Source organism: Sturnira hondurensis, unplaced genomic scaffold, assembly GCF_014824575.4.
Source record: "Sturnira hondurensis isolate 20B ecotype Veracruz unplaced genomic scaffold, ASM1482457v3 Scaffold0007865, whole genome shotgun sequence".
Lineage (NCBI taxonomy): Eukaryota > Metazoa > Chordata > Mammalia > Chiroptera > Phyllostomidae > Sturnira > Sturnira hondurensis.
In genome coordinates this window covers 7,051,226-7,066,543 of record NW_028080496.1, presented here as the reverse complement: position 1 = coordinate 7,066,543, position 15,318 = coordinate 7,051,226, and positions in this window count along the sequence as shown.

The window sequence follows — 15,318 nt, the reverse complement described above, 5'->3', positions numbered from 1 at the left end:
ATAAAGACCTTCTTGCCATGGTGATCTTTGAGCAAATTAGCTGAGTAGGAAATAAATACATCGAGATATCCAATATGTTGTTTTGTTATTTCAATTATTGCTTACCTTTAGCATCAAATAGGTTTTGAAAGAACAGGAAAATGAAGTCAGATTGTACTCAACAATGTTTTTTTTATTTTATTGATTATACCATTACAGTTGTTCTACTCCACCCCTTCATTCTCCTCCACCCTGCACACCCCCTCCCCCACCATTCCCCCCTTTAGTTTATGACCACATGTCTCAATTCATTAGATTCTATATTTCCCCTACTATTCTTGCCCTCCCCCTATCTATTTTCTACCTACTGTCTATGCTATTTTCTGTACCTTCTCCCCCCTTCTCCTCCTCCCACTCCCCTGTTGCTAAACCTCCATGTGATCTTCATTTCTATGGTTCTGCTCCTGATCTAGCTGTCCTCTTGGTTTGCTTTTGTTTTAGGTGTAGTTTTAGGTGATAACTGTGAGTTTGCTCTTTTCACTGTTAACATTTTTCATCTTCTTTTTCTTATATAAGTCCCTTTAGCATTTCATATAATAAGGGCTTGGTGATGATGAACTCCTTGAACTTGACCTCATCTGAGAAGCACTTTATCTTTCCTTCCATTCTAAATGAAAGCTTTGCTGGATAAAGCAATCTTGGCTGTAGGTCTTTGGATTTCATGACTTGGAATACTTCTTTCCAGCCCCTTCTTGCCTGTAAGGTCTCTTTTGAGAAATCCGCTGACAGTCTGATGGGAACTCCTTTGTAGGTGACTGTCCCCTTATCTCTTGCTGCTTCTAGGATTCTCTCCTTCATTTTAATCTTGGGCAATGTACTCAACAATGTTTTAATATAAGCAATGGGGGGAAAATCACAGTTCAGAAAAGTGGCTCTCAAATCCCAGAGGGCATAAGAGCCCCAGAGGAGATTCTTGAAAACAGACTCCAGAGTCACCCAGAGCCGTATTTCCAGAGAGCAGGCCAGTGTGAGGGAGGCCCAGACCTCGTAGTTTCACTCCCAGTGTGCAGCACCCTATTCGTTCATTGCTCTGTTTACTGAGCAGCTACTGTATCAGATGGGGGTTCCAGAAGGTGGGGATACAGCAGTAAGCAAAGTACTCAAAATCCCTGCAGTCACAGTGGGGAGACCAGCTGTAACCAGAAGCATCTACAGACAACAAGTCAACCAGTGAGAAGGGTTCTATGAGGAATAAAGTAGAGAGAGGAGAATGAGAGGCATCACCTCCTTTCACCGGATGTTGTGGGAAGCTTTTCTAATACAGGGACACAGCAGGTTTCTACACAGAATTCTAAGGAAAATGTATGCCACACAGAGGGGACACCAAACGCAAAGACACTTGGAAGGCTGGTGCTGAGTTAAAAGCACTTGCTATGTGCTGGATGGCTTACAGCAATGATCTGATTTCAACACCACGGCGACTCTGCTGCTAATTACTATGTCTCTCCTTCACACCATGACTACACGGGGGATCTGGCCACAGACCTAGCAAAGGGTGGAGCTGAAGGACGGCCCAGGTGTCCGACGGAATCTCCCCAAGCACAGTGTGTTAGTTAGGGGTGTCCACCGGGGGGGACAGGTCCCTCCTGATAAGTAGTGAATATGTAGAGGGGTAAACAAAGCATGATTTAACTGTAAGATAGTTCATTCGTGTAGCTGCCTAAACGATATTTAAGAAGAGTTTAATGATTTGGGTACTCAGAATGGCATCAGAAGTAAGACAGTATATAGAATTACACAGATAGAAAGGGCTTAGATATATAAAAACTGCACAAGGGTATAAAATGAGAGGGAAATATGCCAAGATGTGAACTTTGGGGTTACCTCTAAATGAACATTTAATCCTTCACTTTTTCATACTTCTCGAATGTGTCTATGGTAATAAGCAGGTATTTCTTTGATCATCAGGGAGGAAAATGAAAACTATTGTGCAGATGTGCATTGCTCATGCTTGGAATTTTGACTAGGACCCCACCTGCAGGTAAGAGTGACGGTCCCACTCCTATTAAGACCTCCAGGTCACACTCCACTCCCACGCATGTCCCCTCAGGGAGGCCCGGAGCCGGAATCAGCCAGTCGTCCCCGGAGACCAGGGTCTGGATGCTGCTCCCTGGCTGCTGAGGGAGGGACTCAGGGAGAAGCCTGTGCTGCCTCCATCCACCACGAGGGCAGCCAATGGGGTCACCTTTTACAGGCGGTGTGAGCGCTCCACTGGCGAACTTTCCAGCATGTCACTGCTATAAATTCTCCTGGCTCTTATTAATAAACCATAACGGTAATTCCTAGAATGATGGCCTATTATCCAAAGTCACAGAATGACAGCACCATCAAAATCAGAATGAATTATGGGCCTGAAGACGTGGCGGAGAGGTGAGCAAGTTTAAGCGGTGTCCAGAGGAGAAGCATTAGGCCCACGCAGCCGATCAAAGTAGTAATGTTCCAGGCAATCGCTTAAACTGCTACAAGAAGAATGGTGAGTTTATAAAGCAATTGCTTCCCCAGAAATGGATGATGCGCCGAAGAAGTGAGGTGGACACGTGATGGGCTGCAAACTGACCCCCAGCCGGCCACACGGGGCTTGTGTTCTGTGCTGTGTTTACTTCCTTCTCCTCCCAAAGTGTTTTAATTTTGCTTTGTGTCTGAGTCCTAGGTTGACAGTTCTACACGGTTTCTTCTTTCACCAGGTAAAAACCATTCAACACATCTGACCAAGACATGACCAAGCCATCTGAAGGTAAGAGAGAAGTCTCTGAAGTCCAAAATAAAAACGCCTCAGAATCTCTCACAGAGAACCCAAGTGACTAGGAGACATCCGAGTGACTCTGTGACTTGGTCTCCCACCAATATGAGACTCGTTGACTTTGGAAGTCCCCGACGAGGACTTAGCAGCGAGGACTCGGAACCCACACAGTGGACTTCTTCCCCGAGAGAGGCCGATGCCACCTGCTGTGATGACTGATCTGTGACTCCGCCAAGCAAACTTCGAGATCCATCCAATTCCACACAGGGGACGATTCCTATCACACCATCTGTTATATTCTTACAGTGGGACGAGCTTCCATCACAGTGGCCCACAAATTCCTGCAATCCATCTTCTATTGGGTTCTTAACCCTAATAAAAGGCAGTGGGTCTTAACCCTAAAAATATGGGGATATTTAATTAAAAAAAACACCCATAACTGGGATCCACCTCCATGATTTAATCATTCTCTAGACCCTTGCTACTGGAATGTCACCCTGAAGCCAGCAGCGACTTCAGCATCACTGGGCAGCTTGTCACACACACAGAATGTTAGACCCCACTTGGGAACTAATTCATCAGAATCTATGTCAACAAGATCCCCAGATAATTCCAATGCACAGTAGAGTTTAAGAAACATTGGTCTAAGGTAGAGCCAGGAATTTTTTTTTAATTTTCCCGAGTTATTCTAATGTTCAGCTAAGACTAAGATCTCCCCACGTAAATTCTACCATTGATTGGTCTTTTCCTTTTCTTGCTGACCACAGCCAAGCCCAGGACCGAGGCATCAGACCAGCTGATCTAAGCTTCATCCCTCATAAGAGGGACTGTTGTTAACTGTGGAAAATTCCCTCCATCCCACCCCTGCTTCCCTGAGGTTTATCCCAGACAACCACATCTAGTCTCTCCACACCCAGCCCCAAGAATTTTTTATTGCTCCCCTCACCCCGTTGCTGACCGTCTTCCCACCTTGTTTCTACCTTGCTGGTAGGAGGTGGCCCCTCCCCATCAGTTGCCCTCTCCCCACCACATGCGATTCTTGGCAGCTTCCAGGACCAGTGTTCCCGCGATAAGAAGTACCAAATGGCACGAGGGAGGGCTTTTCTTTCTCTCATCTTCAAGCACCATCTCCTCACCCACACCTGGCTTTCTACATGGCACATGTGTGAGTCATGTTAATGGCATGAAGGCAGAGAAAAGGAGGTGGATGAAGCAAGCAGAGAACTACAGGAGAAGCGTCATCTGACATCTGAAGTTCAAAGCAACAGCAGTTTTAAGCAATGACACTAAGTCCAGGTGAGGCAAGCAGGAGACAGAAACCTGGAGCACACACTGCATCTAATATTAGGAGATTCCATAAGTGACTCAAATGACTAAAGGCAACTAAAGGTCCAACACCGAATATTATCTGGTTTCCCACTGCAGCCCCAGTGAGAGAAAACAGCCAGACCCCCTAAACGGTCACTGTAATTCAGAGCCGAGAAGTAGCCCGAGCACAGGTCCAGATGCATCTTCACTTCACCGCATGTCCTCAAAACAATGCAGCAATGTTAGAATAAAAACTAGACGGGTTTATACACCAGAAACACTTACTATGCTTACTCCAGGTCGGTTAGGAAGGTCACCTGGCAGTACACTCTCCCTGGTGGCCAGTCACAAATACACTCAGACACTGGCGGACAGCACAAAATGCTTCGCTGTTTTATTGTTTTTCACTTGGTACCTGGAGAGTCAAAGGCAGTCTCTCTCAGGCATCTGCTGGCCTCATTGCCTGCCTCCTTTGCTCTCCCAGTTCCTCTCCCTCCTCCCTCACCAGGCCCCAGCACCATCGTACTGGTTGCAAAGGGGCCACCACTGAGAAGGCTGCCACTCCTGCTTTCACACTGGGAGGGTACCTCGAAGCCCTCAGCACCTTCCAGCTCTCCTCTGACCTTCAACAAGGAGCACCTGTAAAACAAAATGACATTTTTCCTAAGAAATGGCATCTCAACACATAACTTGAATGCATTATTATGGCAAAAGACGCCCTTTGCACATTCCCACATAAAAAACCACTTCTCTTTGACCACACTTTCTGTTCTTGTGTACCTGTATTCTTTCTCTCTCCCTGTGCATCGATCAGTATAAACTGGACTCTGCTGCAGTAACACTCAACCCTGCCTCAGTGGCTTTAAAACAACAGTTTTCTCTCTCACTGATTCCACAGTCCATAGTTTGCCAACAGGGGCTCTGTTCCTCACAGCTATCGAGGGGCCCCGGCAGGTCACCAAGCCAAGAAGAGAGAGATTTCTGCGGATCACGCATGTCCTTCAAACAAGCAGTGTTACTCCTGCTCGTCATTCCTCGCTCAGAACCAGTCAGAGGCTCTACCCAACCACAAAGCAGCCCTGAGTGCAGTCCTGCCATGTGTGCAGGAGGAGGACCAGGAATATTGTTTTGAGATGCCTTGCTTACTACATTGCACCCTAAGCTCAAACTCCCAGGAGAAAGAACACACACCGGCTCCCTCTGACCACACCATCCGAGCTGACTGGCTGGGTGGAAAGAGGAACCTGTGCACTTCACGTGTGTCTGGGAACGTGGGGAACAATGGACACGGATGAAGAAGGCAATGCAAGGCTCACGAGCCAAAGAAACAAACCGTAAGATAGGAGAACAGGACCCGTGGCTATGGATGAGCTGGAGACAGGACTAGTAGACTAGAAAGCACACAAAACAAAGCAGCATGGCTTGCAGGGATGAAAACGGCAATGAGCAAAGAAGCTAATACCCATTACCTGAACTCAGTTTCCAAACATTCATGGAAATTTTCTCACCACGTAGCTACTGACACACCTGCAAGGTAGAAGAGCTTCTCAATCAGAGGTAAACCATGACGGGGGCTGAACTAATAAGAGCACACTCAGATTCTTCTGCAGCTCCACTTATAATTTATGTACTAGCCAGACACAATTTTCATGTAATCAAGAGCTATCTTGTCCAACCTTTCAGCTGTGAGTAACTTTGCACAAGATGAAAATAACCTAATCCATCATGATGATAGAAAATATTCTACTTCTTCCAGGCCCTTACTGCCAACAAAATGCCAGGAATCTTGCTGCTTTGGATGGTTTCTTAAAATGCAGCAGACCCAAACTGCATTAGGGCTGTGTAATAGCATGCCCCGCCCACCAGCTAATGCTCGCCAGATGTGTGAGCTCAGCCTCATCTGCAAGCACCTGCTCAGGGGAGTGGGCCTCCAGAGCCACTTCAGGGAGACTGCAACTACCGGGTTTATGTGCCCTCCAACTGATGCACTCTGGAGCAAAGAGTTACAGTAAAATGAAAAAGGGGGTTGCCGTGCTGAGCTGGCAACTGTTTCAATGAAGTGATTTTCCACTAGCTTTTTGCAAGCATATTCCCTGGACTTCTGCACCCATATATTTTTGAGGCTGAACACCAAAGTTCTAATCCCCACCACACTGATCTTGGGTAGTAACTTCCTTGACCTCCCTGAGCTCTGCATTTCTACTTTGTAAAATGGGGACAATTACACTCACTTGCAGGCTGCTGTGAGGACGAAACAAGATGAGGCACGAGGAACTGCTCTGCACAAAGAGGGACATGGTAATTGCCCGATAAATGTCCCATCCCCACATGCATTTAACACATCGGTAGGGCCAGAAAACCTGGATCCTCTCTTCCACACTCAAACCACATTACCCTCCACACACAGACCTATTCCTCCCCTCTCTGTCCCTCCCTCCCTCCCTCCCGCTCCCCCTCCTGTCTCTGTCTGGGACTGTACTACAATGCAGAATTGGCCGAAGGGACATGAGGAGCACTCTGCCCAAGCCAGTTCATGTCTCTGAAGGGAAAAGTTCAGAAACAGGCAGACAGAGAGTATTGGAAGCCCCAGCTCTCTCTGCCCTCTAAAGCACACACGGCAGTGCTGGCATGAATCCCTAGCTCTACGCACCTATCCCTAAGCAAGACAGTACTTAGTCCAATATGTTAGTAAACTTTATATAAAAATGTATATGTTCCCACATGACTTGCATTTTGTACTCAAGATTGTATTTTTGAGATTCACTCCTGTTGGTGCATGAGGCTGTAATTTATTCACGTTCACTACCGTACAATATTCTACTGTGTGGCTACACCACCATTTACACTCCCATGGACAGGCACCTGCACTGTTGCCAATGTTCTCACTATTACAGATGGGCTGCCCTGAGCGTTTTCATGCTGGTATAGATGATCCAAAGACCTTCCGAGGCAGGAAGGTAGGCGAACACTACTGGGTCACAGGTTTATGGTCCCCGATTATTTTTCCAAACAGTTTGTTCCAGTTTACACTCTCATTGCCCAGTTCCTGGCAAAAACATTGCAAACGAACGACCTTGGAGGATGTTACTCGTGCAAGTAGAGGTTGCTGGAGTTTCAGAACGCTGGCCGAATCAGTTCCCACACACGCCACCTGGAAGTTCACAGTCACAAACATCCCTCCAGAGGAGGGAGAGGTTTTGTCGCGTACATATTTTTAACAAAGAGAGTCTTGAGATGGGTGGTTTTGTGGCCCCCTGGCTCAAGGGATGAAACCTGCCCAGGATTAACGTGTACTGTCCAGCCCAAGAACAGAACGCTCTGTAGCTGCTATTTTTCCCATGGGGGTGGTGGAAACTGGCATAAGACTTTACCTCCAAACCACCCTTCATCAACAGACTCCAAGGGCTAGACTGATGTCTTTGAGGACAAGCAGCATACTTTTCTCTCTCATTTATATCTGTAATGCTCAGTATGGTGTCTGCACATCATGGGCGCTCATGGAAAACTTCATATAATGGAATTAAGAGCTCATCATTTTGGCAGATACTGCTCTGTATTATTGACAACTGTCTCTTCCACCTCCTGGGCACAACGCTAGACTCTATCTCCCAGCTTTACTCCCAGCATGCTGTGACCATGTGACTGAGTCTGACCAATCAAATGTGAGCAGAGGGGATATCCACCACCTACTGTCCTGGTCAATCAAAACCACCCACAGGATCCTCCACACCCTCGCTTCTTCTGGCTGCCAGCTGGATGCTTCTTCCCCTCGGTCTTCATCTGGGCTCACATCAGGAAAGGTGGCTATGGCATCTTTTTTAAATCAGCCAAGGAAATAAACATGTTTTCTCTGTAAAGAAAACAAAACTGTGTGAGAGCCTCTTTGTGTGTTTTTCATGTGATGGAGAGAGCAGATGAGCACATTCATGACTCAGAGCCTCAGGTGGTGCGCACTCAGCTTCCCAGGCTAGCTGCCAGGCTGGCTCTGAATAAAGTTGGAGTTCTGATATTAGGCCTTTTGATACCTCTTAATGTACACCAACAGGATGCATATGAATGCTGCTATTGAAACTCAACAAGGAAGTAACAAGGTATATTAATTACCTATCGCAGCATAACAAATTACCCCAGACTTCAGTGGATTAAAACAAAACCACTTATTACCTCACATTATTTCTGTGAGTCAGGAATCTGGGCACAGCTTAGCTGAGTCCTCTGACTCAAGACGTCTCATAAGCTGCGATCGAGCTAGTGGCTGGGGCTGCTGTCATTTTAAGGCTCTACTGGGGAAATCTACATTTCAGCTCACTCTATGGTTACTGACAGGATTCAGCTTTTCATGGGCTATGGCACTAAGGGCCTCACTCAGCTTCTCACCAGCTGTTGGCTGCAGGCTGCCCTGTAGGAAGAGTGTGAAGGCTTCCTCATAACATGGTGGTAGCTTCATCAGAGCAAGCAAGTGAGAACAGAGGGGGATGGAAGGGGGATGGGGAGACAGGCAGGGGGGAGACAGGCAGGAAGGGGGGAGACAGGCAGGGAGGGAGACAGGCAGGAAGGGGGGAGACAGGCAGGGAGGGAGGGAGACAGGCAGGGAGGGAGCGCATGAGCAAAGGAGAAGGCACAACCTTATCTTGGAACTGACCTCTCATTTCTTTATTAGAAGTAGGTCACTAGGTCCAGCCTTAGAAGCTACCTTCCGCACAAAGAAATTAAAGATCACAATTTTGCCAATTCACTCCTTGATTTCTCTGAACCCAACCTCTAAATTTCAATTATCTAGTCAAAAGTCGTAATAGCTCTCCAAGCTCTCTTCAACATTTCAGAAGCCAATGTTAAAGTGAGAAAACTATCAGGAAAATTATATCCAATTTGCTTCTTCCTTAACTGGGAATAAGACTATCCACTTCTGCAACAGGATACCTTGGAAAAATAATGGCAAGCGGCCTGTTTTCCTCTCTTATGTCAACACTTAGAAATACAACTCAAAATTTACACCAATTAGCTGGTTGATTTTTTTAAGTCGAAATGCAGAAATTCCAAACACAAAAGCAGGCCTGCCTTTTTTTATTGCTAACGCGTAATTAAATTTCCATCTGCATTTAAAATTGCGTCTCTCAACCAAGTACGGATAAACTATGTAATTTGTGTATGTACTTGTTGACAAATAATGCTTTTCTAACAGGAAGGAAATTACACAGTATGTATCATTTACTAGAGAGAAAAAAAATGATTTTTAAGTTCTTAAATTCAATTTTCATAACACATAGAAATGACAAAATGGGCTTCTTCGTGTACTCCCTACAAGATGAGGAGAGGAGAGAGACTGTATGTTCCCAGAAGGTCTAGGTGCAGACTTTTGGGAAGGATCTCCCTGTCTCACACACCACACCCTCCTCTCCTTTCCAACCCATGTGACCACGGACAAATGAGACCTCTTGGAAAAGACCCACCATACACTGTTTCCATGGCTTATGAGAGGCACAGATTTGGAAAGCTCAGTCCCCGGCAAGCCCACACATTTTAATGAGCCGTGGCCAACTGCACTGACGGAATCCTTTGGCCATGTCAAGTGTGCCGCCACAGCTGGCCCAGGGTGGCAGAAGCTGCCTCCTCCCGGGGACACCTCCCTGTGTCTAGTCACAACCACGTGAGCCCTAAACAGGGAGCACGTGTTCCCCGCTGCTCTCAGAGGCCAGGAGAAACCGGGCTCGTGGAGCACCAGGAGCCATGGCAGTGCGGTGGAAGCTGGAGTGTGCTGGAGGAACACCAGCTGAGACAAGGAGTGGGCAGGAAGTAGGGTACCAGGCCAAGAGCAGGAAGCCAAACCTAATCAGCCCAGCAACCTTGCAAAGACATCTTAAAGGGTAAAGTCATTCTCACTTCCAAAACCAGGAACGTCTCCAGGTGTTGAAATGGCTTTTGCCAAATGCTGACTTGGAAAATTTGCTTTTCCTTTGGTTCATTAAGAGAGAATAACCATTTATGCATTTCTGAAAAGAAATATGAGCCTCCAGGGTCTATAAGCATCTACCCAGGGGCTGGAATAATCTCTCCTTGTGAGCCAACTCTGCTCTTTCTATCAGCAAATGCTTACTCACTGAGGTGCTTTGAGGTCACCGAGAAACAGAGCCTGCCTTCAAAGAGCTTTCAGTCTGGTGCAGGGACAGCCTGGGATGTAGATGATTAGGACACAGTGTGGACCGTGGCCCTTCCATCAGAAGCAGTCATCACTGGGCTATAAGAGCAGATTCATGAGACCCCTGGCCTAGCTGGGGATGGGGGCTTCAGGGCACGAATGAGCTATCACGGAAGTGACAGCTGAGCTGAGACCTGCAGGGCCTCAGGACTCATGGGAGTGACTCAGAGAAAATGAGAGCATGTGCAGGGTCCAGACTCTCTGTTACAGAGAGGTGTGCAAAGGTGGCTGGCTGAGATCAGAGCATGGTACCAGTATGGACTTATTTTATTCCCAACAATCCCACTGAGGTTCTGCTATTAGCCTCATCTCACAAATGAGGAAACTGAGGCACGAGGAGGTTAATGGTCTTTCCCAAGATCCTCCAGCTAGGGAGTGGCTGAAAGTGGTTCAAAACGAGTGGAGCACATGGGGAGCAGGGGAGGCCCGGGCTGCCCAGAGACAGAAAAGCAGGCAGAGGCCAGGGAATGCAATGTGAGGCATTTGCAAGTATCTAGGCAACCCTAGCAGGAGGTCCGCAGTGTTGACCCTAGGAACTGAGGTGAGCTCTACAGAGCTCACACCACGTGCCTTGACTTGAGGAAAATGTGCTGGGGACAAGTGAGGTCAGTGGTGGGAGACCAGCAACCTGGTGAGGGTCCACAGTGACCTGAGCTAGAGAAACAGCAGTGAGGGTGGTGGGAACTGCGGTTCCTGGGGCCTTTGGTGAGGACAGTTGATTGAACAATGGCTACTGGAACAGGGTGGGATAAGGAGAGAGAGGCTCAGAGGCCAACTGCCGGGCTCCTGGCTTGGGCTCCACACAGATGGTGGGGGCCCCAGAAGAATTCTCTGAGATCCCAGAGTAACAACAGAGGGACTGGCTATGATTCTTGACTATTTCATGGCACCAGGCTGGACACCTGGAAGAATACATCTGCCCCAGGGGTCATCCCATGTGACCAGCACACTCCCAGACACCAGCTCCTTCTCCCCGGCCCAGTGTTTGGGAGACTGGGGCCCACACTGGTGTCTCCAAGTCCTCCTGGTCTGTGTTTCTAGACGATTCCTTTTTTACCAGGGCCCAGCTTTGCTCACTCCAGAAAAGACGTGCGCCCAGGAGTCTTGGTGAAGAAGGAGGAAATGCACCTAGGTGCCTCTGGAGTTTTCCATCTGCACCCAATAGGCCAAATTCTTTTTTTTAATAATTTTTTTATTTAATTCTTGTTCAAGTACAGCTTTCTTATATTCCCAACCCTGCCTGCCCCCCACCCCATGCTCCCCGCCTCCCTCCCATTTCCACCCCCACCCCCACTTAGTTATTGTCCATGTGTCCTTTATACTTGTTTAGGTGAGCCCATCCCCTTTTCCCCTATGATTCTCTCCCCTCTCCCCTCTGGACCCTGAGGCCAAATTCTTTTTGGAACTCCTATGAGGCTTGGCCCAGGCATATTTTCCTGATATATGTCAGTTTTCAGTGAAATTGGATCGGTCTTTTTCTGATTCTTCTACACTTAACTCATTCACAAGATGTGAGGACACAACTACTTGACATCTGGGAAACCTTCCTGGGTATTTTGTGGAATTTGAAAGCCTAATTTTATTTCATTTCACATATAGGAAACAATAGCTTGCCACATATAAACAACCTTTCTCCAAGATGATTTTAAATGAGACAGAGAAGAAGGCATACATTTGGGCTTTGAATAACACCAAAGGACTATAAAAATAAGTTAAATATAAGTAAGGCACCAGCAATGGGGTGTTACATTGCTGGTGCCTTGATTTCTAGGCTTGCCAGATTTCTACCCCATCGGTCTTATCCTATGTCCCTCCGCACAAGGCACTTGAAGACGCTAAGAGAACAGATATACTGAGCAGTGGACTTTGGCTTTATGGCTATTTCTGACTATTCTAATACCCACAAGTCAGCTCAGTGTCCTGAATTAATCGGCTTCTCCTATATGGGCCCTATAGGTGGCCATCAGGAAGAGGTCACTAGATACATGAACCGTTTAAGATTGAACTATTCTTTTTCTTTTTGGAGATTTTCCTCTACTTCTTGGGAAAGAAACCCTAACGCCATGCAGAAGTAATCATTTTTGATGACTGCCAACACATCTGGGGGTTATGAAAAAAGTCTGCACCCCTTCCCTCTGTCCAGCCAACAGTTGCAAGAACTTACGTTTGGACTTGTGCACAGCGCCCTGCTCTTCTTTCTAGACCAATTTAGGCTCATCTCTGTCTGGTCTGCTAAGCCATCGCCCAGGGCCCACCTCTGAGGCAGTCAGTCTATCAACAGTTGAGAAGCGAGAGGTCACAGCAGGCATGCCCAAGGAGGCGCAAACAGGTGGCGGACCTCAGGCACAAACGTACACTCCAAAGAGGGCAGCCCTGTGGGGCATGAGGCAGCTGACCCCCGTGTTCAGGGTCTGGGACGGGTCCCCAGTGAGGGCTGAGGCTGATGATGCATTCTGGTGGGCTGATTTGCAGAGAAAGACCCCTGATAACTCTGGGCTCGTTAGGACAGTGTCCTCTAGACAAAATGGAACCCAGAAAATAATGAGGCGAACCAGCTGGTGCCACTGTCACCAAGGGCTCCATCCCACACCTGACCGCAGCAGCAAGGCAGGAGGCAACCCAAATGGGATGCCATCCCCCACCTCGATTGAGCTGTCTTGTTCCACATCTCATCTCCCTGGCTCTAATGGGACCCTCGGGAGGGGCTGGCTCCAAGACTGCTGCCTTCAGCATCAGCAAACAATTCTGCCTCCTCTTCCTCCCCTGCCCCGCCCCTGCTAAAAGGAGCACTGATGTGGTGGGCAGTTTTTTCGGCCGAAGGAACCACTGCCACCCTTGACATGTTTGCATGTTTGGGATATTTATCAATGTGTGCCCAGCATATTCCACAGAGAAATTGAAGTGGCCACAAGAAAACTATGAAAAAGAGACTGTAAATTCTAAAAAATTTTACATTTTAACAGCGATGCAGAAATAACCACTGTTACTGTGGCTCACGCAGAGTTTCGTGGGCCAGACTATGAACACAGACAGTACCTGGCACAAACACCTTGTCTTCTCTTTTTTAATCTCACTTTGCTTTCCTAGTACCAGCACGTGACCCAAAACCCTGGTGAAAACCTGCAGTTGCACATCTGCACATAAAGCAACTGGACAACTGAGGTTTAAAAATACAGGCTTTGGGCCTCGCCAAATCAATCCATAACTGAGCCTCAGGGCATATGCCTTTAAATCATTTGTGTGGGTAAATGTAGCAAAAACAACAAAATCCAAACAGGACTCAGGGATGTGAATGAAGAACTCAAAGTGGGCATGTCAGGTACCACAGAGCCAATTAAAACACAGAAATGATGGACAGAAAAGCAAAAGGCAAATGGCAAAGCAATGTAAAGCAATGCACAAGAACTCCAGCTCCGCCAGAGAAAAACACCTGAGAATTCTGAGGCAGGGGGCATGGGCATGGGCGTGGACGCACCTTGGAAGACCCACCTTGGAAGACCCACCTTGGAAGATGCACCTTGAAAAAACCAGCATGAACCTTAGACGAGCATTCACCTTGGAAGAGCCTTAAGACCACATCCACTAATGCTAACTGAAAAGCTCAATATTTTGTATTTCTAAAACAATAAAGCTACTGAAAACTTACTCATCTATTCCTTACACTTGGTAAGAACACTAACAAAATCTATGTCTCGAACATGTGTAGCTCTGAGAGAGAAGTTTTAAAAAAAAGTACCAGGAGCCCTCTAACCCAACGTATTCCTGTCCATGTTTCCATAGGTTGCTCAGCTGATAAGAAGCATCGTATAATGAGTCAGCCTCAAATTCATCTTCCAGACCATCCAGTTGGGAGTTTCTATTAGACTCATCTAGAAGAGTTTGTAAAAATAGCCATGCCCGGAATCACCGGCAGAGATTCATTTCCACTGATCCAAGAGGACCCAGACACGGGATTTTTAACAGACCCCCTGGATCTGAGAACCACAGCTCTGATCCGTGCAAGTATATCTCAATATTGGCTAAAGACAAGGCCATAGCGAGCACGCTGGCAAGTCAAAAGCAAATGCTTATCATTATAAGGCTACACTGTCCAGTACTGCCCACTAGTCATATGCACCATGTAAGCACCTGACATATAGCGGTGCTATTGAGGAACTCAGCTTTTCATGTTATTTTACTACATTTACATTTAAAGACTGATACACAATTTAATAATTGGGAAACACTTAAGTACATCTGAAACAGCTTGGGCATATGAACCTACCTCTCAACCATAAATTTTGTGAATTCTAATACAGATCAAGTGTTTCTGGTAAAGTAAATGTCTACATTGAGAAATGCTGGAAGCATAAAATGCATACTGGATTTCAAAGACTTCACGAAAATAATGCAAATATCTCCATTTTTATACTGAGTACATGTTAAAATAATACTGTTGATATACTGGGTTAAATAAAATATATTATTGAAATTAATTTCACTTGTTCCTTTTTACTTTTTTAACACAGCTACTAGAAAATTTTAAATTACATCTGTATGTTCCAAGGAAAATGAGCCATCTGCAGCCAAACATAACAAAAGACACACAGAAACTAAGGATCACGTGAATGTCAGCACACACAGTAATAGCCGAATCGGCCTCACGAATATTTTAGACATTGGAATTATCAGACATAGAATATCGTTATATGAGAACCTGAAATATAAACAATAAATAAGTGACTTTTTAAATGAGTAAGCATAATTGAAAAAGAGCCAAATAGAACTTCTAGAAATGAAAACCATGGCAATTGAAATTAAAACCTCAACAGAAAATGAGACACAGCCAAATGGAAAATCAGTGAATGGAAAGATACAAATAAATTATCCAAAATGCAACAAAGAGAAACATATTTGAAAAATGTGAACCCAACATTAAGACATGGCACACAGAATAAGAAGCTTAACAAATATTTAACTCAGAATACCAAAAAGAAATACTAGAGAGAAAGTAGGGGAAATGTAGTATTTCATGAGTAAATAATGAGTTGGAATT